This window comes from Lygodium microphyllum, chromosome 15 (assembly GCF_053477565.2).
Source record: "Lygodium microphyllum isolate KBCC chromosome 15, Lygodium_microphyllum_v1.1.10, whole genome shotgun sequence".
Taxonomy (NCBI): Eukaryota; Viridiplantae; Streptophyta; class Polypodiopsida; order Schizaeales; family Lygodiaceae; genus Lygodium; species Lygodium microphyllum.
The window spans coordinates 64,114,588-64,137,874 of record NC_141149.1 but is presented as its reverse complement, the minus strand read 5'-3'; positions in this window follow the sequence as shown (position 1 = coordinate 64,137,874).

The following is a 23,287-nucleotide window of genomic DNA, read 5'->3' as shown; positions in this document are numbered from 1 at the left end:
CTGGCAGTCTTTGGCAGCTTAGATGTCTTGTTTGATAGTTTTTACTTAATCATCCATGTCTTCTAACATTTTCTTAGAAGTCTCAACCTTTAGGGTTGCATCAGAGAAATTCAATGGTGTCAAACAATCTTGCTCATACAATGCTTGAAATGGAGTCATTTGAATACTTTGGTGATATGATGCATTGTAGGATAATTCTACTTAAGGGAAAATATTGTATCCACCTTGTCGGTTCTCTGAAACAGTAAGCTCTCAGTATATCTTCAATGACCTGATTAACCTGCTCTGTTTGACCATCAATTTGGGGATGGTAACTTGTGCTAGCTAGATTCCAATTTCTTCAAATAGGCTTATCCAAAAATGCGACATAAACAAAGAGTCGTGATCACTAATGATCCGTTTAGGCAATCCATGAATCCTAAATATTTCTTTCACAAATAGTCGTGCAATATCTGAAGCTTTGTAGTTGGTCTTGACTGGGATAAGATGAGTGACCTTTGTCAGCATATCCACTTTCCCATCATCTCACACGGCATTTAGACATATTTCAACCTCTCTACCCTTCCCCGTTTAAGTATTGCATCGTTGGATAGATTTATAGGGTATTTTGACATCATTTTATGTGAAAAAAACTAGAAAAAGACACACTAGAACAAGAAGGCGGGGTTGAACTGAGGCAAATCCTCATGCTTCAGTCCCCACAACCATTCACAAGCATTGCTCTTATTTATCCTTATTTTTCGGAACCCAAAATGTATTTTTCCCCTATTTTTCATGGTTTTTCCCTATTTTCCCTTATTTTCTTGCATTATTTAATTGCTGGAAATTCAAAACAGGTTATGGGCTGTGGCCCTTAGTTCCTTCTTGCAGAAAAAATTAAAGTTTAGTTGATGTTCCTATCCATTTTTCCATTTTTATGCCAAAAACCCTCTTTTTCCCTTGTTTTTCATGTTTTACGTGTTTTAGCATATTATTTTGAACCATAAAATGCATATTTTTCTGATTTTTTTAATCATGACCAGCAAGAACTCATAGAAAACAGTATCATGAACAATTATTATCCCACATGAACACCATTTCATCCATCAAAAGCCATAAAAACTCAAATTTCCTTTGAAAATTTTAAATTACCGCTTATTTGCGTGTTTCGGGTTTTGTGTCCATGGCTGTAGATTTGGAAAACAGCAGCACTTCATGTCCAGCAACATCACAAATCATCATTCTCAGCCCGTGGAGCAATCCGATCCATGCCGGACAAGCCTCCATCATTCTTTCTTCTTCCTTCTTCTCCCCACATGAACTTGCCTTTAGAAGAGAGAGAGGGAGGAGAGAGAAAGACTGAAATCAGAATTCTCCAAAGAGGGCATCATTGCGCGAGCGAAGGGCGGCGATAGAGTCAGGATACAGAGGGGAATGAGGGGCAATGATGATTGGGGGGGTTGTTTGCAGGCTGTAGATGACATGATCAACATTGAGGGCGCATTTTTCGGACGTGATGGCGCCATCTCCTCCTCCTTTCTCTCACCACGATTTGCATCTAACATTTCATGTGACTTTTAATCTTGGGCTCCCAAGAGTCACTTACTCATTTTGGCCAAATTTTGTCCACCTCTTCGCATCTTGACCGGTTTCTTGGCCATTTCCCCGTCCGGACTCGGAATCGAGCTCTGAAAAATCCTGGGCATCCGGCTTAGCATCCCACATTGGCCAGTAGCTTGTGTCAACCCGCACGACTGTCTAAAAAATTATGAAAAATCAACAAGTGTCGCTCGGGCGCCTCTAAAGCACTTTGGCGCTTAAAATCGTCCTAGATCGAGCCGCCGCCTTTGACAGTGAATATTTTTCCCTTGATATTCATAATTTTTAGCTATTTTTAAGCACTTCCCGTCACCTAAATTCCCGCTCTCATAGCTCTCCAGAAGTGTGAAGTGAAAAGAGAGTCTCGATCGCTAATGATCCTTCTAGGTAACCCATGTAGCTTGAATATTTCTTTGATAAACACTCTAGTAATGTCGGAGGCTTTATAGTTTGTCTTTACTGGAATCAGGTGTGCAACCTTAGTAAGCATGTCAACTACAACCATAATGGAGTTGTATCCTCCTTGGACTTGGGGTAAGCCCACCACAAAATCCATACTGATGAATTCCCATTTCATTTGGGGAATGTCAAGTGGTTGCAATTTTCCTGGCATCATGACATGTTCAGCCTTGATACGTTGGCAAGACAAACATTCAGTGACATATTTGAGAACGTCACCCTTGAGCCTCTCCCAATGATAGCTCTTCCTAACTGCATTAAGAGTTTTTGCATAGCCAGGATGTCCTGCGAAAGGGGAATCATGAGCTTCCCATAATATCTTTTGCTTAAGTGACTGGCTTGTTGGTATACATAACCTTGTTCTGTAATAAACAAGTCCATTATCAGTGGAAAATTCCCGATACTTAGCTTGTGACTTCAGATTCTGCTCTTTGGTAGCTATTTCTTTTATCATGGTTTGGTAGGCCAAATCATGGCATGCCTCCTCTCTAGCTAGTTCGAGTATAGGGTTGCTTGGCATAGATACCTTTGTAGCCAGAGATCTGGCCGTTGATGGATTCTACAAGATTAAGGAGTTTAGGAATGCCTTGCGACTGAGTGCATCGGCAACTACATTCTCTTTCCCTGGTCGATACTTGATTTCAAAATCATACTCCTCCAATACTTCAATCCATCGACGTTGCCTCATGTTGAGCTCGTTCTGGGTAAAAATCCATTTGAGACTCTTATGATCGGTTACTAGAGTAAACTTGTTACCCAACAGGTAGTGTCTCCAAAGCTTTAGAGCATGGATGACAGCTAATAACTCCAGATCATGCATGGCATAATTCTTTTCATGACTCTTCAATTTCCTTGAAGAATATGCTACGGGATGACCTTCCTGCATGAGTACACACCCCAAGGCAAGAATGCTGGCATCAGTTACTACCTCGAACTCCTTATTGAGGTCGGGAAGTTTCAGAATAGGTACTGATACCAAACATTGCTTCAATTGGTCGAAGCTATTTTGCTCGGGAGTTGACCATGTAATAGAAGTCTGCTTCTTTAGTAAGTCGGTAAGAGGTGCTGCAATCAAAGCATAGTTTTTGATAAAGACCCTATACCATCCCTTCAAGCCAAGAAAACTGCATATTTCTTTGACGGATACTGGTACTGGCCATTCAAGCACATCTCTGACCTTGGCTGGATCTACTGATATTCCTTCTGATGATACTATGAATCCTAGATACTCAATCTGACGTTTGAAGAATGCACACTTCTTCATTTTTGCATATAGCTTATGAGACCTCATTGTCTCAAGGACAATCCGTAGTTGAGATTCATGATCTTCTTCCTGTTTAGAATAGACTAAAGTATCATCGAAGAAGACAAGCACGAAATCATCAAGATATGGTCTAAAAATATCGTGCATTAATCTATTGAAGGTGGCAGGTGCATTTGTAAGCCCGAATGACATAACCAAGAATTCAAAGTGCCCATATCTTGTATTGAAGGCCGTTTTTGGAATATCTTCATCCTTGATCCTGATTTGATAGTAACCTGACCTGAGATCAATTTTGGAGAAGATCTTTGCACCTTGAAGGCGATCAAGAAGCTCATCTATTCTAGGAATAGGATACTTGTTCTTGACTGTTGATTGATTCAACCCACGGTAATCAATACATAGTCGAAGTGTCCCATCTTTCTTTTTCTGGAATAGAACTGGAGCTCCCCATGGTGAGTTGCTGGGCCGGATGTAACCCTGGTTTAACAGTTGCTTGAGTTGTTCCTTCAACTCAATAGCTTCCGGAATGGACATTCTATAAGGTCTCTTTGCAATTGGCGCAGCTCCAGGTAATAGCCTTATTTCATGGTCAACTTCCCTTGGAGGTGGAAGTTCAGTTAATTCCTCAGGGAATACGTCAGCGTATTCTTTTAGCCAAGAGGGTCCCTCATGAGACTCTTGCTTTTGATCTAACTTGTTGAGTTTGATCAAATAAACAGGTAATCCTTTCCTAACCCCTTTTATGATCCGCGATACTTTGGCTAACTGGATTCTTGGCACTCCCGCTTCACCTTGAGTCGTAACAAACTCTCTTTCAGAGTTTCGAAAAGAAACTTGACCCTTTCCACAGTGGATGTGAGCGTCATTAGGCTTAAGCCAATCCATCCCGAGTAGGCACTCATGGATACCTAAATTCATGACTCTGAATTTGACTGAGGTTTTCTTTCCTCCCAGATAGAACTCCTCCTTAGCAGTTTGCCTAGCACAAGTTACCTCACGACCGTTTGCCAATTCCACAAGTAGGGTAGGTGCTTCTACTGTGGCTATTCCTAATCTCTTAGCACACGCTGGTGAGATAAAGGAATGAGTACTGCCACAGTCAATCAAGGTTTTGAAACCTTTACCTCGATAGTCCGACGGTGTTTGAATCACCGAGAATTGGCGATTCGGGCCCTTCTTATGTAGAGCGGCATGGACTGTCGCTCTTTCGAATTCCGCTTCCATAGTCGGATCTTCCCCTTCTTCTACTTCACATCTTTGCCTATTGGTAATGCAGGCAGCTCTTCCCCTTCCACGGGCGGCGACTCCCTGACCGCACCCTGCACCTTGACGGAGTCCTTCGCTAAGCTTGGGACATTTCCTTTTGAAGTGACCGAGTTCATTGCAGTGGAAACATCGGATGTTTCGGCCATTACCGTGAGTAGGAACAAAGTTGTTGACGTTATTTGTCCTTGCTTTCTTCCTTTGTCCCTGATTGTGGCCTTGAACTCTCTTAACCTGGGGTCTGAATGCTCCTCTGTTCGGGTCGCTATAAGACCAATTCTTAATACCCCTTGGTTTAGCTTGCACTTCCTGAATTATAGGTGCCGCTCGAATGAGTGCATCCTGAAGATCTGATGGATGCATAGATTCAAGACGGGTATTTACAGGTGGATTTAAGCCCGCGCAAAATTTGGACACCTGCTGTGTCGTGTCCATTTGTGGCGCATACTTTAAGAGTGAGACAAATTTAGAGTAGTATGCGTCAAGAGTGAGTCCTAACTGTTTTAGCTCATAGAACTCATTCATTTTCTGTGTACGATATGCAGGCGGCAAATATCTCCCTTGCACGGCTTGCTTTAACTTCTCCCAGGTAACGGACCCCTCTGAAATCCCTTGATCCCTGCACCATTGTTTCCACCATAGTCTGGCTTCACCGGTGAGTTTTAATTTGGCGAGCATGGCCTGATTGGTAGGTGCAGTGCCAGCTGCTTCGAAGTAGTCCTCCATAGATTCAATCCAAATCTCAGCATCCGACTGGGCGAATCTGCCTCTCCCGTCAAACTCGGGTGGCTTTATCTGTTTGAGGAGGAACTTCTTCTCCTAGATCACAGTAGTACTTGATGTAGGGGGCGAATTTGGAACCTGTACCTGGGGTTGTGCCTGAGTAAAAGTTTTCTTAACATTATTGTATGATAATTGACATTAGCTTATCTTTAGTTCAGCTATCTCGTAAATCATGAAGCTACTTAACTTTTTGCAACAACCCTGATGCACAATCGGATAGTGATAAAAAGAAGTCCTTATTTATATTTATATGGCGTAGCCTTATACAACATCTCGTGTGATGATAATCCAATCATTACATTTAGTTTGGGGAGAACAACATTGTATTGGATTTGTCTACAGGAACTGTGTAATAGTAGGGTTTTGGGTCATGAATCTTTAGGAATCGATAACTCATCGGAAGCTCAGGATATCCTTTCCGCTGGAATCCATACTTCCCATGGCGGCCCAATACCTTAATCCTATCAGCTGGAATTACACGGGTTACTTCCTCATATACATATGAGTTCAATTCAACTCTCCGACCTTGAATATGCAAAGTCGAATTTACGTGAGCTTCCACAAAAATGAACAGCTTCACGATTTTCAAATCTTCCAACCACTTGATCCTCTTCAGGTTGGTCTGTAGATAAGCGAACCGGTGGGCAGCTATGTAGTAGATTCCTGAAGACCCCGTCCATCTTCGCTCTATATATAGCGGTGATGGATTATAAATCTGCTCCAGGATGTTCATCATTTCAATTCTCTGCCTATAATGCGGAGAATGCATTGCAGTCATAAACATGATCCGGAACACCAAAAACTTGTTCCACGCCTCGTAATTCTGCAAGACAGTATTGAAGATGAGGAAATGTTTGGACAGGAACAATTTCTTTACTTCATTTTTAATGAAATCTCATGAAAACAATTCCATTGTTGGTCGGCTCTGATACCAACTGTAACGTGTCCGCTAGAATCCCCTAGGACACGTCTTGGCAGTCCATCGGAAAGGCTGTCTAGAGAACTCCGCCCGGCACTCCCATGGAATGTTACGGGTTTTGCAATCTAGGTCTTTCCGCGTCTACCACGTAGCGGAAGTGTCCTGGCCGTTTCCCACTTAGGATCGACCGGAATTAAGGTTTTCCTGTTTGGTCATTAGCTAGCAGCAACTAGCGTCAGACCCGAGCGAACTACTTTACGCAGAACGCCAGGTCCGAAGCGGATTCACGCTGCACTTGGTTCAAGGAGAATGGGAAACGAGAGGGATGCAATGCTCAACCTCTCTGCCATAAGGCATAGTCCCATTCCGTTCCCCTAAAACAGCGTGAATCGGGTAACAGGTAAATCTAAGTCATCGTTCTCGTTATTTGCTTTGGCGATGATGATCATTCCTCTGTTCGTTGAAGATTTTTGAGAAAAGTTCCCGGCTAACCGGGACCACCCATCCATAGGACGGACCCATGGTCCATCCTCCGCACTTTCCTCGGTTTGCTTTAGTTATGTAATTACCTACCACATTAATTTGACATATAACAAACAGCTTCTTTGATTAACCCTGTTAAGCACTGGTTCCTTCACGTAATCTTATCACAGGACATAAAGAAAACAATGTCAAACAACTTCTTTATTATCATTTTATCTTTTTATCTTTGAAATACAAGGAGTTCCGCCCGTAGGCTTGTTCATAATCCGCCCGAAGGCTATCCAGTAATCCACCAGGGATCACTAATCCAAGCTTCTGCCCGTAGACTAGTGTGCGGGCCTCGAGATCCAATCCCGAGTCACGTTAGCCTCTTGTGCAGGGCCCGGAAGGCGAGGGATTTACGGCCAGAGCCCCCTCTGGCACCCAAGCGTCCTCCTGCTCCAAGTAGAACTCAACGGAGAGACCTCTCACGGCGGGTTCGGTCCACGTCCCCGGCGCGGTTAACAACCCCCTTGGTTAGGGTCAGGCAGGCAGTCGGGGGTAACTGAAGCTGCCTCTCCCTTCAGGCCTTCAACCTGAAGTATTTAGATATCGTTTCATCCTTTAGTTCATTGAGCAAACAATGCAAACAGTGCTTTCTAAACTGTTACAAGCACAATCAATTCCAGTGGTCGCTTTAGCTGGCAAACTGTTAAGGAGTGACTCCTTTTCTCCGAATGCAACCCGCATTCGATCCGGAATCAATTGCAACTTGGCAAGATTCCTATCGTCCTTGGGCTAGGGTCATACCCTATCAATACTTTAGGTTTGGTTTATGGTAAATTCCGGCGACCATGTCGCTTTAGTTTATTGATTAATCATTTGCGTCCAAGCAAATGCCTAGCTTCCCTTAACTTGACAAAGTTTCCCTAATGAGGATAGAGTAAAAGGACGACTACCCTTTTCCCCTTGCGAGTTTAAACTGGCGCAAGAACCTGCCAACCTTAATCCACGGAATGGCAAAACTTCTTACGATCAAACCGCAAAGCCAAGTGACGTTGCAATGTATTGCACAAGTGTCGCCTCCATTCTAAGAGATCATTTCTCCTAATGAATGGCGTATTCAGGTCACGGAATTAACTTCAGACGAGAAGGAGGGTTTAGGGTGTCTTTTTACCCACCCATCCTTAATTTCACTAAATCGACAGCGTTTAGTCCAACTCAAATCGAGTTTCATCATCTTGAACGCTTGGTCCATAAGGTAGGAATCCTAGATTATTGTTTACATGAGCATCCAATTAGCCCAACATTTTTGGGAATATGGTCAGGACTATTGGGTTTGAAGGTTCTGACTTAGCGACAATGGGAAAACTTGGCCGAATCCTTAGCGCGCCAACCCCTAGTTAGTGTTTGGGGTATCTAACGTCTTGACTGAACCATGCTCATATGAAATCCTTTGTGGCTAGGTGATTTGGGTAATTCATTATGCTTGTCTTGCGACAAGGATGAATCCTTCCTAGAGACAATAAACTAGATCTAAAAGAGGAAAAATAGTTGCAACTACCACAATACATGTAAACATGTGATTCATCGCCTCTACGCATCACATGGTTCACAATGACTCTATCTTTCCTTGTATCGTAAAAATGCATGATAATCTGGGTACTAACTTTCCTAGGACCTACTAGGACTTACATCAATTAATCATGCCTACAACCTTGATGTCTACACTTTAGAATCTCGTGCTTTGATAAACCATGCGACCTTTCCTAAATACGGCTCCTGATGAATGAAATTTCTGCATGATGACTATGCAACACGCAACTTTCCCCTAGCTACAATGTAGTTAATGAAGTTCATACCAAACTAAAGCTAGTGTTAACTTATTCCATGTTACATGCTACTTGCAAGTCCATAAGATCATTATCGTACTCTTCTATTTCTTTTCGAGTAATATCTTATGGGTGTTAACTCTTCCTCACGAATCATTACAAGGAAGATGTTGCCTAAAATGCGGCACACGCTTATTCCTACCATGTCTAGTAACCAAATGCACTTATCAACTTCATTTCTTTGCCCTAAGTAATATATGTTTAGACTCATTACTTTGATAATGTTCCAAAATAGCAACATGCAGCTAGTCTTCTAAGGCGGACAACTCTCGAAATGCAACCGTTTCAATTTCATGACATGCATCAACCTTATCTAATGTTTAAAGAGATAATTTATCAAATGTATTTTTAACGCTGCCACAATGCGTAAAATGCATTCTTCCTTATGGAATTAAGCGCGCCTAAACATTTCTTTATGCGAGAATAAACTCGAAAAAACACCTGGACTTGTGGGCTCGGGGAGATGTCCACTTGTATGCTCGGAGATGAACCTCCCGCAGTCGCGCCTTGCAACTTCTTGGGAGCCATTGTAGTCGTGGTTACGGACTCCTTTACCCTCGCTTTTCGAGACGGCTAGGGGATCGCTATCTTCTCCTTGCGTGGGAATAGGTATTTCCCTAACCGGATTCAAAACCGCGGAGTCGCGTAGGATCAAGGCCTATGGCCTTAATCCTTAGAAGCTTCTTAAGAAGCTTCTGGCCTGCGGCAACGTCGGGGGGGGGGGGGGGGTTCGTCGTGAAGAGGGCGGGGATGGCGGACCGTGGCAGTCTGGCGGCCGTGGCGGCGGCTATGGCGGCTGGCGGCTGGCGGACTGGGGCGGCAGCGCAGCGGCCTCCCTCTGCGTGGCGACGACGGCAGCCTGGTCTCCTCCTTTCCCCGAACGGCAGCAGCAGGGTCCTCTCCTTCCTCTCACAGCCCGTCCTCTCTTCCTTTTTTCTTTTCTCCCTAACGGGAGTTCATATAGGCAAGGGGGGAGGGAAGGGAAGCTCCACCACGTGGAGGACTCATGCCATTCCCTCCTCATGCATTCCCGATTCACTCTTCCTTGGCCATTCCTCCCCACACTCCCTCTCCTCCAGCCATGCATCGGCTGGGGGAAGGGATAAAAAAAATTTGCCTAAAATTTATCCAATTGCCCCTTCAAAAAAAGGGTGTTCCCTCGCGGCTTTTGCGGTCTTCAACCCCAGCCTCTAATTTACACTGTGGAGGCCTCATTTTTGAGCGTGCATGGTATGGGTTAAGCTACCAATAATACGATGTAGGGGATAACCTTGCACAGGATTTACATGACGTGCGAGAAGTCAATATTTACGGTACGCAGTGTGCGGAAATATTACATCAATAACCCTCCTTGCAATCAAAGGTCTCTTGTCATTGGTTACAAGGCACTTTTTCTCCATCTCTTCCAATGCTAAGCCAGTAGAACTCTTGTTATAAAAAATAACCAAGGCCTGGCCATATGGATAATAAGTGTCTTGAGGTATAACTCGAATGTCTTAGAAACCTTCAAACATAGTTTCCAACATCTCCCTAACATCAATACTTGTCAGAGAGGGATCAAAGTTTTGAAATAAAAGTACTTTCCTAGCCGGAATGCTTTGTTACAGGCTCTGTTTCCATGGCGGCTTCTTGAAAAGCCGTCTTTTCTCTCTTATGCTCAAACTTGTAGTTGTTTTTTCAGTGTCATTACTCATCAAGGCACTCCTTTTTGCATCCACATCCATTGCACTCTTTAGCTTCTTATCCTTGACCTGAACTCACTACTTATCATTCCATGTACTAGAATTTCTCTCTTCATCCACATCAGTTGGAGGCTATTATGGTGAAGAAACAAAAACAATATGCTGCTTGTGAGTTAAGGATTTGCCTCACGGATTTTTTTAATCATCAACAAATGCAGGATGATAAATGACTTGTGCTCTGTTTTGAAGAACAACGACAATTGTAGCTTGGCCGCCATCTTTTACGACCAAAGCTTGGCCTATGCACCTGTTGGTAGACTTGAGGATAGCAGGGCCATTGATGCAGATAGAAGAAGGATTCCAGGCAGCGGTTGGCATACATCAGATAGAGACATTTTGACACATAGACATTACAGGTGCATCATTCGATTGTAATTGTCATGGTTTACATCAAGCAAGGAGCTGACCTAGCTGTATTGGAGGCCTACAAGGCCAATTTTATGCCATTTTTGGGTGCCATTTTGGAGGCCAAAAGAGTACAAAAAATTTCAAAAAAATTTGTATAACTTTAGCTTGACTGGGAATTCATTCTTGACACAAAAAAAACTATAGAAAAACAACAAGGAATTTGATTGATTTTAAGCCCATATTTTGATGTTTTTGGGTCATATGAGTATCGTTTGAGCTCCAATTTGGATGGTTCTTGATCGACAGCCAATATATGATGTATGGGCATCATGTATGGATGTATATGACAACATTTAAGCTTACGTATAGTAGCCATTCTCTTGGAAGGGAATTACATGATTTTTTGGGCTATTTTTGGTGCATTTTTGGTCTCTTGTTGACCATTTGAGACAGTGGATTGGTTCATGTTGCTGAATGCTTAATTCGGACAACACATGTTGCTAGTTTTTTCTAAAATTGCAGCTATCAAAATGTCAAACATAGCTCAAATTACTTAGATTTTTTGAGATAAATTGACCAAGGACAACTACAGTGCTTAGTCATACAGGATGGAGAACTTTTTGATGGGGAGAAGTCTTTGGGACCTCATTACAGGTGATGATGCATGTCCAGAGCTTCTTGAGGAGCCCATGAAAGAGAAAAAGAATGCATACAAGGATTGGATTAGAAAGAATAGGAAGGTCTTGCATTGGATCTCTATATGCATATGAGAGACTTTGATTCCTCATATAAAAAAGGCAAACACTTTTAAGGAGGCATGGGAGATCATTGAGAAAATGTATGGAACATGCATAGAGGAAAGGAAGATACAACTTAAGCAAAGATTGCATGGAGCATGGAGAGGAAATCTCATTATCGATGACGATGTTGCAAATATCAAACATGGTTATAGAAGATCTTGCATCTATAAATGCACCAATGGATGATGATGACTTGGTTTCAGTCACACTTAATGGACTTGGCCCAGGATGTAAATCTTTGGATACCTCTATTTCAGTTAGAGGAGGCTCTATGCCAAACTTTGAAGAATTGATTGCTTTGCTACTTACAAAAGAAATAAATTTGGGTTTAAATTCACCTAGCAGTAGCATGTAAGCAAATGGAGATAGTGTATTTTATCATCAAAGAGGGTGTGGTAGCCCATCTAGAGCTAGAGGCTCATCTTATGGCCATGGTGGTGATAGCTTCGCACATGGTTGAGGTACTTTTGGTCATGGTGGTTTCATACCTAGAGGTCAGGGGAGAGCTTACTCTAGAGGTAGATGACAATCTACTCCTCCACATAGAGATGGAACATGTAATTATTGTGGGCAGTATGGACATTTTGAAAGGGAATTTTATCACAAGAAAAATGCTATGCCTAGGGGTCGAGGAAGGTCTTAATATAACCATTATGCAGGTGGCTATGGAGATGCAGGTTATGGACCTAGAGGTGGCTCTGCTAGAGGCCATTTATTTGCCATGGAGCATGTATTAGGGAGCATGACACACCCTCCTAGGGAGGATGATTGGTTTTTGGACTCAAGGGCTACAAATCACATGATTCATCATGTTGACTAGTTTGACACAAAACAACAAATGCATAATGAAGAATATGTGGCTACTGGGGATGTCACTTTGCCTAAAATTACTCATATTGGTAGTGTGCCACTTGTCATTAGAGATGGAGTTGAAAATAAGCTTAGGGATGTATTTTATGTACCTACAATCACTAAGAACTTAGCATTAGTTGGTCAAATGGTAGACCAAGGAATGAGGTGAGATTCAATAGATATGGATGTTTCATTGAGGAATTTTAAAATGGAAGGCTTGGCAGATTGGTTGCAAAAGGGAAGAAGAAAGGCATCTTATTTGCCTTGGGATGTAGGTATTCCCATCATTCAGAACTCTATGTATGTTGAAAGTGGGCATAAAAACAAATGCAAACTAAACAGGTGGTTGGTGGTTTGCCCCATTTTGGTTATGTTAATTATGATCATATATGTGAGGCTTGTCAGTTTGGCAAGAAATCTAGATTACCATTTCCAAAGAGGGGGAGAATTAGTAGTTATCCTTTGGAAATGGTGCATTCTGATATTTGGGGTCCATGTTAGAATGTTGCATAGAGTGGGAGATGCAAGTTTTATATCACTTTTATTGATGACTTTAGCAGAATGACTTGGGTATATTTCATGCAGCATAAAAGTGAAGCCTTTGAAATATTTTTGGAGTTTAAATCTATGGTTGATTTGGTTGTTACATAAAATGCTTGAGGTCTGATAAGGGAGGAGAGCACATGTCATATGAATTTTCAGATTTTTTTTGAGAGATCATGGAATCAAAAGACAAGTGACATGCAGGTACACACCTCAACATAATGGTGTGGTGGAAAGGAAGAATTGTATCATTGCAGAGATTGTTAGGGCAATGATGAACCAAATGAATATGCCATTGACATATTGGGTAGAGGCAATGCATACTACAGTACATATCATGAACATGACACCTACAACGTTGACTCATCATGTATCACCATATGAAAATATGTATGGCACAACACCCACTATTGCTTACTTCAAGGTTTTTGGATGTGTTTGTTATGTTCATGTTCCGGATGATTTGAGGAAGAATATGGAGCCAAAGGCTATAAAATGCATCTTTCTTGGATATCATGTGAGAAGAAGGGTTACAAATGCTATGATCTAGTGACTAAGGAAGTTAACATTAGTAGGGATGTTAGATTTAGTGAGTATGAATCATGGTACAAGCCCAAGATTGCAGTGGAATTGGATTCTTATGAGAGTAATGATGATGATGATCATGGGAAGAAAATTTCAGCAAATGGTAAGCTTGGAATCTAGCACTTAGAAGATATGTCTGGACCTCAGGAGAATGTAGAAAGTAGTGGTAGCTATAGTCCATGAAGTGGTAGGTTGAGGAGTTCATAGAAGAGTGTGGAAATTGCAAAAGGCAAGAGGCCTATGATTGAAAGTTCAGAGGATGAATCTATTGATGATGAGTATGGCATTCCTCATGTAAAAACTCTGGGTACTAGAAGTGCATGTAAAATATGTGCCACCACATGCAAGAGCAATTGAGACACCAAGTTATGCACCTTAGTTGAGGAGATAAAAAAGGGTTAGATATCATGTTGATAGATTAACATATAATGGGTTCATGAAGATGCATTATGCTTATATGGTCTCTTATGTACAGCATGTGGAACCTACTTACTTTGAGGAAGTAGCAGAAAGCAAAGAATTGAGACAAGCTATGGATGAGGAGATGGATGCATTGAAGAAAAAAAAGACTTGGGATTTAGTGCACTTACCTCATGGAATGAAATCTATTGGTTGCAAATGGGTGTATAAAGTCAAGTGCAAATTGGATGGTTCTCTAGAAAGGTATAAAGCAAGGATGGTTGTTGCAAAGGGTTATGCACAAACATATGGATTGGATTACGAGGAGACATTTAGTCCATGGCAAAGATGACTATAGTGAGATCATTGGCTTCTATATATGGCTAGAAATTGTATCAAATGGATGTGAAAAATGCATTCTTGAAAGGGAATTTAGAAGAGGAAGTGTAGATGGATCAGCCTAAAGGGTATGTGAATCTAAATACTTGCATTATGTATGCAAGTTGAAGAAGGCATTGTATGGACTGAAGCAATCACCAAGAGCTTGGTGTGAGAGGATTAGCAGATTCTAGTGCAGCATGGGATTTCAATAGAGTATGGCTGATTGCTAACTCTATGTGAGACATACAGAGGATGGCATGGTTGTGATTGTCATCTATGTTGATGACCTCATTATTAAGTAGAGTAGAGTAGAGTATTTTATTATCGTCCACAAAAGGCCAAATTATGACCCATGGGACCTTTCCACATATACAATGATTCTCCTCCCCCATGGTAGGAAAGGATAGCTACAGTGAAAGAATGATCTATGTAGTGTGGTTCTCCCAAAAGTGTAACATGTGGGTGATGAGAGCCCCTAACTTCAATATAGGAGTAGTGGTCAAAAACTGGTGAAGTGGCCCCTATAAAGGAATACCAAAGTCCGCCCCGTATGTGTGCATATGCTAGGCATATCATAATCATGTGTGCCTATGATTCTACACTCTGCAGTCCACACAGCTTGCATAACCTCGTCTCTCTTGCCTGTCCACTCCATGCACCTATCTCTATCAATAAAGTATATGATCGAGTTCAAAGTTGTGCAATACTCCATCTAAATACCACCGAGAGTGGATTGGCTATGTACGGTTGCGCGTGTGCCTCTGCCTGCATGTAGGATTCCCAATACCTCGCTAGTGCATCATAGGGTCCAATATCCAAAAGGCCTATTTTAAGCACATGATTCATTCTGAATGTGTTAATAAGTGTTTAATATTTCTTTAAGTTGATTTTCCATTATCTTTCTTGAATGTGTTTTATACTGAAAATGAAACCAAAAAGTCTATTTTGGATCCCCTAATATCAACAAAAGTAAATACATGTAGCATGGAATTATTCTTGTAAGAATTATATTTAAAGAAAGTTATTATATCATACTTCCCAATCATGAGAGGTACATGAAGGATAGATATGCATACTGTAATAAGCAAGTTTGTCATTTGCTCCCTTGCTTTGATGTTTTGCTTAGTACGCTCGTAAGAGGTCTGATTGAAATGTGTCCATGCATATATCTTCGGATGCCATATCTAGATACCTATCCATTTCCCACCCTTTAAATCATTTTTGCATATCTAGCATCCATCCTGTTGAAAGCACTTTACTTTTCCATGTTTTCTGTAGGCGTGTGCTAGCATCCCATGCCCATTTGGGGAGCCTACTATCATCTATTTGACATACTCGGGTGGCATATCTCAGGACTTGGATCATAGCATGTACCTCAATTGGCCGACGACCAGTTTCCAAAAGCAAAATTATATATGGTGTGGTGCTTTTGATGCCCAAACGTCTACGAATAAAAGCTTTTTGTAGCTTCTCAATGTTGTTCTGTGCAAATGAGGAGATCCTCCCTCCCCACACTTCCACTCCATGTAATACCGTCTATAGGAGATTGCTGAAGTTAAGCATGGTCGTCATAAAGAATTTGACATAAAGGAGCTTGGTTTGTTGAGATATTTTTTGGGCATTGAGGTCATTCATACACTTCATGGTATTTGGTTGGTACAAAGATAGTATTCTTTGGAGATATTGGAGAAGTATGGCATGACAGGATGTAAGCTAGTGGATACTCCTTTGGATCAGAACATCAAAATGAATTGATGATGCCCAATATGTGGAAGATCTAGTCTTATCTACTTAATCGCTACAAGGGCATATTTGAGTTATGTTGTTAGATTGATTGGCCAATTTATGCAAATACCATGTAAATCACATTTGGATGCAGTGAGGAGAGTTCTAAGGTATGTGAAGAAGACAATTGGATTTGGCTTATTCTATGAGAAGGGAATAAAGCCTACCTTGTTTGGGTATATTGATGTAGACTGGGCAGGTAATCTTACAGATAGGAGATCCACCAGTGATTATGCATTTTCATTTGGATCAGCCATGGTAAGCTGGAGGAGAAAAAAGCAATCTGCAATTGCTTTATTAAGTACATAAGCTGAGTATCAAAGTATTGCATTGGCAGCATGTGAACAAACATGGCTAAGATTGGTTTTATGTAACATGGGGATTGAAATTGATGGTGAAGTCATCATATATTGTGACAACATTAGCAACATTATGTTGGCAAAGAACCTTGTCTACCATACCACAACAAAACATATAGAAGTGCGCTATCACTTCATTAGAGAGAAGCTCATTGATGGAGAGGTTAACTTGGTCCATGTCAAAACAAATGACCAAGTTGTTGATATCTTTACTAAAGAATTAGGTAAATATAAGTTTGATTATTTCAAGAGTGTACTTGGAGTATTACCTTCGCAAGCTCATTTTGAGCTTGAGGGGGAGTGTTGAGAAATAAGGCAAAGCCTAAGATTTATCCTATGCTTGTATTAAGTAAGTGTGTGAGAGACTGTGTAAAGTGTCCTATAGGTCAAAGGGTCTATCTCTTTGTGAGAGACTTGGAAAAGTAGACTGTAGAGAAGATAAAATGAGAGAATGAAGAAGAAGAGAATAAAGGAAGCGTGAGCCTCTATATGCATGCATCAATCACCTTCCATTGGGCATCCCCATCGAATCTCTCATCTAATTTCAAGCCACTTCATTGACTTTGATGTTACATAGAGCTCATGGTGATGCAGTTGAGATTGATTATTGACACAGTGGGATATTCACTTTATGTACATGCTGTCTTTACATACTATATGTCTACATTTTATGCCTTGAGGGTTGATATGATTTGACACTTGTCTTCGACTAGCACCGACGGGTTATGGATACACTTGGCTATCGTGTGTTTGGTTGGTCTCTTTTGTTACCTTGAGACCTGCTATATGCATGATTGGTATGCTAGTTGATGTATTCTACATTGAACATATTGCAATTGATAGCTTTGGATGCTTCTCTTATGTATGCTGGTTGCTAAAGTTTTTGACATACCTTGCATGATGTAGGATATCACCTAGTAGTTCTAGTTTGCCCTATGTTAGTGATAGCTTAGTTTTTACTTGGTAATCTTATTGTTATACTTTATTTACATCGAACTATAATTGTAGATTTTGGTAGTTTTCATGAGGGTAGTCACTTCCATTTGACAGTCATTTGTTCATGCTTTGTGGGTGGCTTCTTGGTTCAGCAGTTCCTCTTGTTTTTAGCTTGATCTGGCAGTGGTTTTGGGGCTAATTTGTAGGTTATTATAGCAAATTGTTTTTTCCTTTTATGTATTTACTTGGTCTTAGTATGGCAAACGGTTCCAATGATAGTGTTATCTTTAATATTGACAAGTTGGATGGTACCAACTATAGATATTAGAAAGCCCAAATCTGGCAAGTTTTACTATAGACAATGCAAGTTAAGCCTTTGAATTATGATTGTGTCAAGCCCAAATGTATTGATATAGAGGATTAGGCCAAATTAGATGAGCTATGTAAGTCCACTATCATATTGTTCCTCTCTAAGCAGGTGTTCTATAATGTTGTCTTTGATGGGCAATCTGCATGGGACTTATGGGAAAGGATTCACAATGTCTATGACAAGTAGAACCCCTCTCTAAGCAGGTGTTCTATAATGTTGTCTTTGATGGGCAATGTGCATGGGACTTATGGGAAAGGATTCACAATGTCTATGACAAGTAGAACCCCACTCCTCAAATGTGTTGGTTGAAGAAACTCATGGACCTTTGTATGACGGAGGGCACTTCCATGTCAACCCACTTAAATGATCTTCATTCAATTCTTAGTCACTTTTTTATGTAACAAATTGAATTCAAGGGCAATCTCCCCCCTTTGTTCCTCTTGGTTACACTACGTGAATCATGGGATACACTTCATACTACTACACATGTAGACATACCTATTGATGGGCTAGACTTATAGGGTATAGAGGGTGCACTCTTGAATGAAGAGGTTAACATAAAGAATATTGATGCTTCTACATCTCTCATGCTTTGACAATTAGAGGCAATAATGGTAGGTGCGGTAATAATCATCATGGGAGAGACTCTAAGTAGTCTCATTCTCAGTCATGTGGATAGTCTCATAGTAAGTCGAGTGATTGTAAGTCCTCCTTGACTTTTCATTACTATGGAAAAGTGGGGCATATTCGATCATAGTGCCATAAAATGTGTGAGAACAAGCGTAAGAAAAAGGGCAAGGGTAAAGTACATGATAAAAATGATGATTGAAACATTGTCCTTAGCAAGTCAAGCATTAAGATTGAAGATATTAATATTATGTAGACTGATTATGATGATGATTTTTTACTTGCAGCTTCTTTTCTTAATACTTCATAGCTGACTGATGCTTTGTCAGAATATAGTCAGTGTTGGATGACTGATAGATTCAGGGGCTTCCTTTCATGTGATCCCTCATAGAGAGTGGTTCCACTCCTATTGTAGTTTGATTGGATTTGTCCGTTTGGGTAATGACTTGGCACTAGAGATAGTTGGTATTGGTTTAGGTTGCATTTTTACTCTTTATGATGTACGCCATTTATCACCTCTCATGAAGAGCCTTATCTCTATTGGCACTTTGGATGATATAGGCTATGTAGTTTCTTTTCATGATTCCTCATGGAAAATTACCTGTGGAAATATTATCATTGCATGTGGTGCTAAGTCCAATACTATCTACCCTTTGCTTATATCTGGGTTAATTGACCATGTTTTGGTAGTGGATTCAGTTCCACATGTATCTCTTTGGCATTATTACCTTGGGAATATGTCCTTGAAAGGAATGAAAATTCTTGCATGTTTGCAGTATCTTCGCCCCTTGACTATAAGTGCTTTGAGTCTTGTGATCATTGTTTATATGGTAGGCCGATATGTAATACACATAAAAATTCTAGTATGATATGCATGGGAGAGCCATTAGCTCTTTCTCATTTGGATGTATTTGGTCCAATGCCGTAGAAGTCATTAGGTGATGTTGCATTCACAAGGATATTCCCGCAATGATATGGATCCTTGTTTATACACAAAAAATGCTCATGATGGTAGCCTTATGATTTTGATCCTCTATGTGAATGATATGTTGATTGCTAGGAGTGATCTTGATGAGTTGGATGCCTTGAAAGGTGAGCTCAAGAAGAGCTTTGAGATGAAGGACGTGGGACATGCCTCACATAATCTTGGGATGCAGATTATGTGTAACCACTCTAAGGGGCTCATTTACTTGTCACAGAAGGAATACATCCAGAAGGTCCTTGAGCAATTTCATCTACTAGATGTTAAGCCTATTGGCTATCCTTTACCTTCTCATGTGAAGGTTAGTCATGCTAATTGTCCACAGCTTGATGAGTTGAAGGCTGAGATGACCAGTATCCCTTATGCATCCATAATAGGAAATTTGATGTATACCATGATAGCCACTTGTCCTAACATAGCATTTGTAGTGGGAGTTATGGCATGCTATATGGCTACACCTTGCAAAAAATATTTGGATGTTATCAAGGGAATCATGCAATACCCGAAGGGCACAACAGCTATGTGCATTTGTTATGGTGGCCAGGATATATGAGTCATGGGATAAATTGACTCTAATTATGCACGACATGCAGATAGTAGGAAGTTCGCATCTGTGGCTATGTTTTCAACTTTGCTAGAGTATTGTTTCTTGGATATCTAGGGTGTAGAAATGCATGGCCCTATCTACTCTGAGGCTTGTAAGGAGGCTCTCTAGTTAGGTTTTCTAGTGGTGGGGTAGACCTTGACATTATTGATGAGGTCTGTACACTACATTCAGATTCTATGAGTACTATTCAATTGGCCAAGAATTCGGTCTTTCATGCGAATTTGAAGCACGTTGAGGTGCATTACCACTTTATTTGAGAGGCCATTGAGGAAAAGTCTGTTGAGCTTATTAAGATCGCAATTGACCAAAATCCTGCATATCTGCTCACTAAATGTCTCTCAATAGAGTGTCTTGCCTTCCTTAGGAAGTTGATGGGCATTGGATGAGATGACATTTTTTCTCATCCTATTATACTTATGTATTGTACTTTATCTTTTATTTTCTTATTTTCTCCTCATTAGAGGCACATTCATCTTTAAGTGGAAAGTTGTTGGGGATAAAGGTTCATGTGCCTAGCTGCCGGTGTATTAGTTACATTATATTCACACCATGTTTTAGTTACTTGCATACTTGTACATTGCAAGTGGTGGGCGCTCATCACTATCACTTTATTCTTTATTCTTTCAACAAAGGGAAGGACGGTCACACATTGTGACTGTTGGAGTTCCCACATCTCTCTCTCTCTCTCTCTCTCTCTCTCTCTCTCTCTCTCTCTCTCTCTCTCTCTCCTCTTCCACCATAGCTATTTCTTTCACTTAGTGCTTCCACTTTAGGACTCACCTCCCTTCATGCGTCATGGTACATTCCATGTTGAGCAACGATGTCATATTTTCATATAACCACTTGCTCCTTATTTTGGCTCTCTGGTAGGGAGGCACTACCGAGATTAGTTGCCATGCTTTATAGTGTGGCCAATCATGCTTGTTCTACTTCATCTAGCATCTCTATTTCTTTTGGAGTAAGATGGTCTCCAAATAGATTATAGACCTGTGAAAGTGTTTTACAGTTGCCTTGCCAACTCTCAAGTCAACCGTGTTACCTTTTTTCTCTCTTGCTTGAGTTGCGCAACTATAGCTTCTCTTGACTTTATTCTCATCTCTTCTAATTACTAATTTATCTCCCCTATCCCTTGGACTTGCATCTTCAGCAAGTCTATTTCCTTATCTTTATTCTCCATCTGAGCTCAAAGGTCCTCTTGCTATAGGGTGCTATGCTTTAAGAAGTGCTCCTGAAAAGTGTTCGTTTCCTTATCTAGCCTAGCTTTTGTAGCTCTACATTGTCTCTCAAAGACCCTAGCTTTTTCTTTCTTGAGTTCTTTGCAGAGCTCTTCCAAGGTAGGCAAGTTCTCTTCTGTGATCGTTGCTTGACCTCCTTGCTCCTTAGTGCTAGTTGTGGAGCCATCAAGTTATCAATCTTTCCTAGATGCTTCTTCTTCTTCCAATATTGCATGGCTTGGAGCATGTCTAGCATCAATTGTAGTTCAGGCAGTTTCTCATCTGCCTGGCTCTTTCCTTCACTAGATGTTTCTCCTTGCCTGGCTTGAGGTGTGTCAGTTTTTCTATTGAGCTCTTGCTCCCTCTTGTATAGGTCTTCTTCCTTCATGCGTAGTTCTTCTTTCCTTTGCAAGTCTTCATGGTGAGACAAATGTATGCATGTTAGGAAATCCTCATGTTCTTTTAGCCGCATTGCTTGCTCTTCTTGCAAAATTTTCAAGGCCCCCATTAAGATTGGGGTTCTTCCTTGTTTTTCCCAATATGCTTTGGTTCTCTTTTCCCTTCTAACTTCCTCTACCGTATCTTTTGTTGTAGTGTTTGTCTCATCCTCCCCTTCTCTTCTTCTTTTCCTTTTTTTTTGCTTCTCCTTCTTTTGTTGTGCCTCATGCACTCGAGCCCCAAGAGGAACACCAAGAAAAACAAGGAATCTACCACAAGAAAATCTATCGTGTATCATCAACAAGCATGTTTTTCATATTTTAGTCAACCACAAGAAGAAAAACAATACCAATCTTTTCAAATCTTCATGTAGCATTATATGACAATTCTCTCACAGATTTATCACAACAAAAATTCAACACATTCTTCAAATTCTTCATCAAAAGAACAAGAGTACAAATAAATGCTCCAGATTGAATGGAAATAATCACATAATATTCATCTTCAATATCTTCATAGTCTTCATAGTCTCTCTCATGTAGATATAATGTTTCTCATAGAAAAATTGGCTATCTCTTATACTCTATCTCTCTCACACATGCTCTCTCTCCATAGTACATTGGGATAAGGAAGAATAGTGATCCATAATACCTCTTTGGTTGTGGATACCCCTACAAAGAGGTATGTCAGACACTAGAGCCACTACAATGTCCTTTCATAGCTTAACAATATCATTGTCACTTCAGTCTTCACTTGAGTCTTTAGCAGCTACTTCTTCTACTTATTTGAGCTATTTTGAGCATTCAATAAACTTTCAAACACTCTTAAACATCATCAATCATCATTCCAACCTCTCACATAAAAAGAAATGAGAACAAAACAAAAGCTCAACAAAACCAATTAGAACCTATTAGACACTCAACAGAACCTTTGAACACATCATATCTCCATTAAAAACATTATGAGCTTCTCAAACCTATTCAACCTTATCCAAAACTCTCTCAAACACTTCCAAATCAATCAATCATCATTCAAATTATACAAAAATCACCCAAAAATTCAATTAAAAAAACGAAAAATACAGTCGTATAAACCCTCAAGATATCCCCACACTTAATTAGGGAGTTCCCTTGAGACCTTAGAAAAAGAGAGTAAAATCTCAAAATAATAATAGGTCAGCTTGATTTCCCACATCAACTTTAGGAAACACCATCCAAGCATAACTTCAACTTATAACTTGCATCTAATAAAGAATTGTGAAAAAAGGAAAACACATTTATTTATTAACATAGCTTAGAAATAGAAAAGTATGACAAACTTTCAGAGGATATAAGACATTACTTTCGCAATAAGCATCCATCCACCATTAGATAGAATCAAGAACTACATCAATCAAATTTTTGATTAGCTATATCCTCATCTTCAACTCCATGCAAGAAGGATAAAACACCACATATACATAATAGAACATACACAAAACCCACATAAACATAAGACAATGTAGTCTAAACAACACATGCTTCCAAAAAATTGAGAGTAAAGAGAAAGATTTTCATAAAAAGATTAGTTCAACCAAGAGAGTATCCACAGGCTATGTAGAATGAAGATACTTTTTCTTGAACTTCATACTCAGCTTGAGACGTTTTAGACTCTTATTCATCCACAGAATATAGAGGCACATTTTAGAGAAACTGTAAAC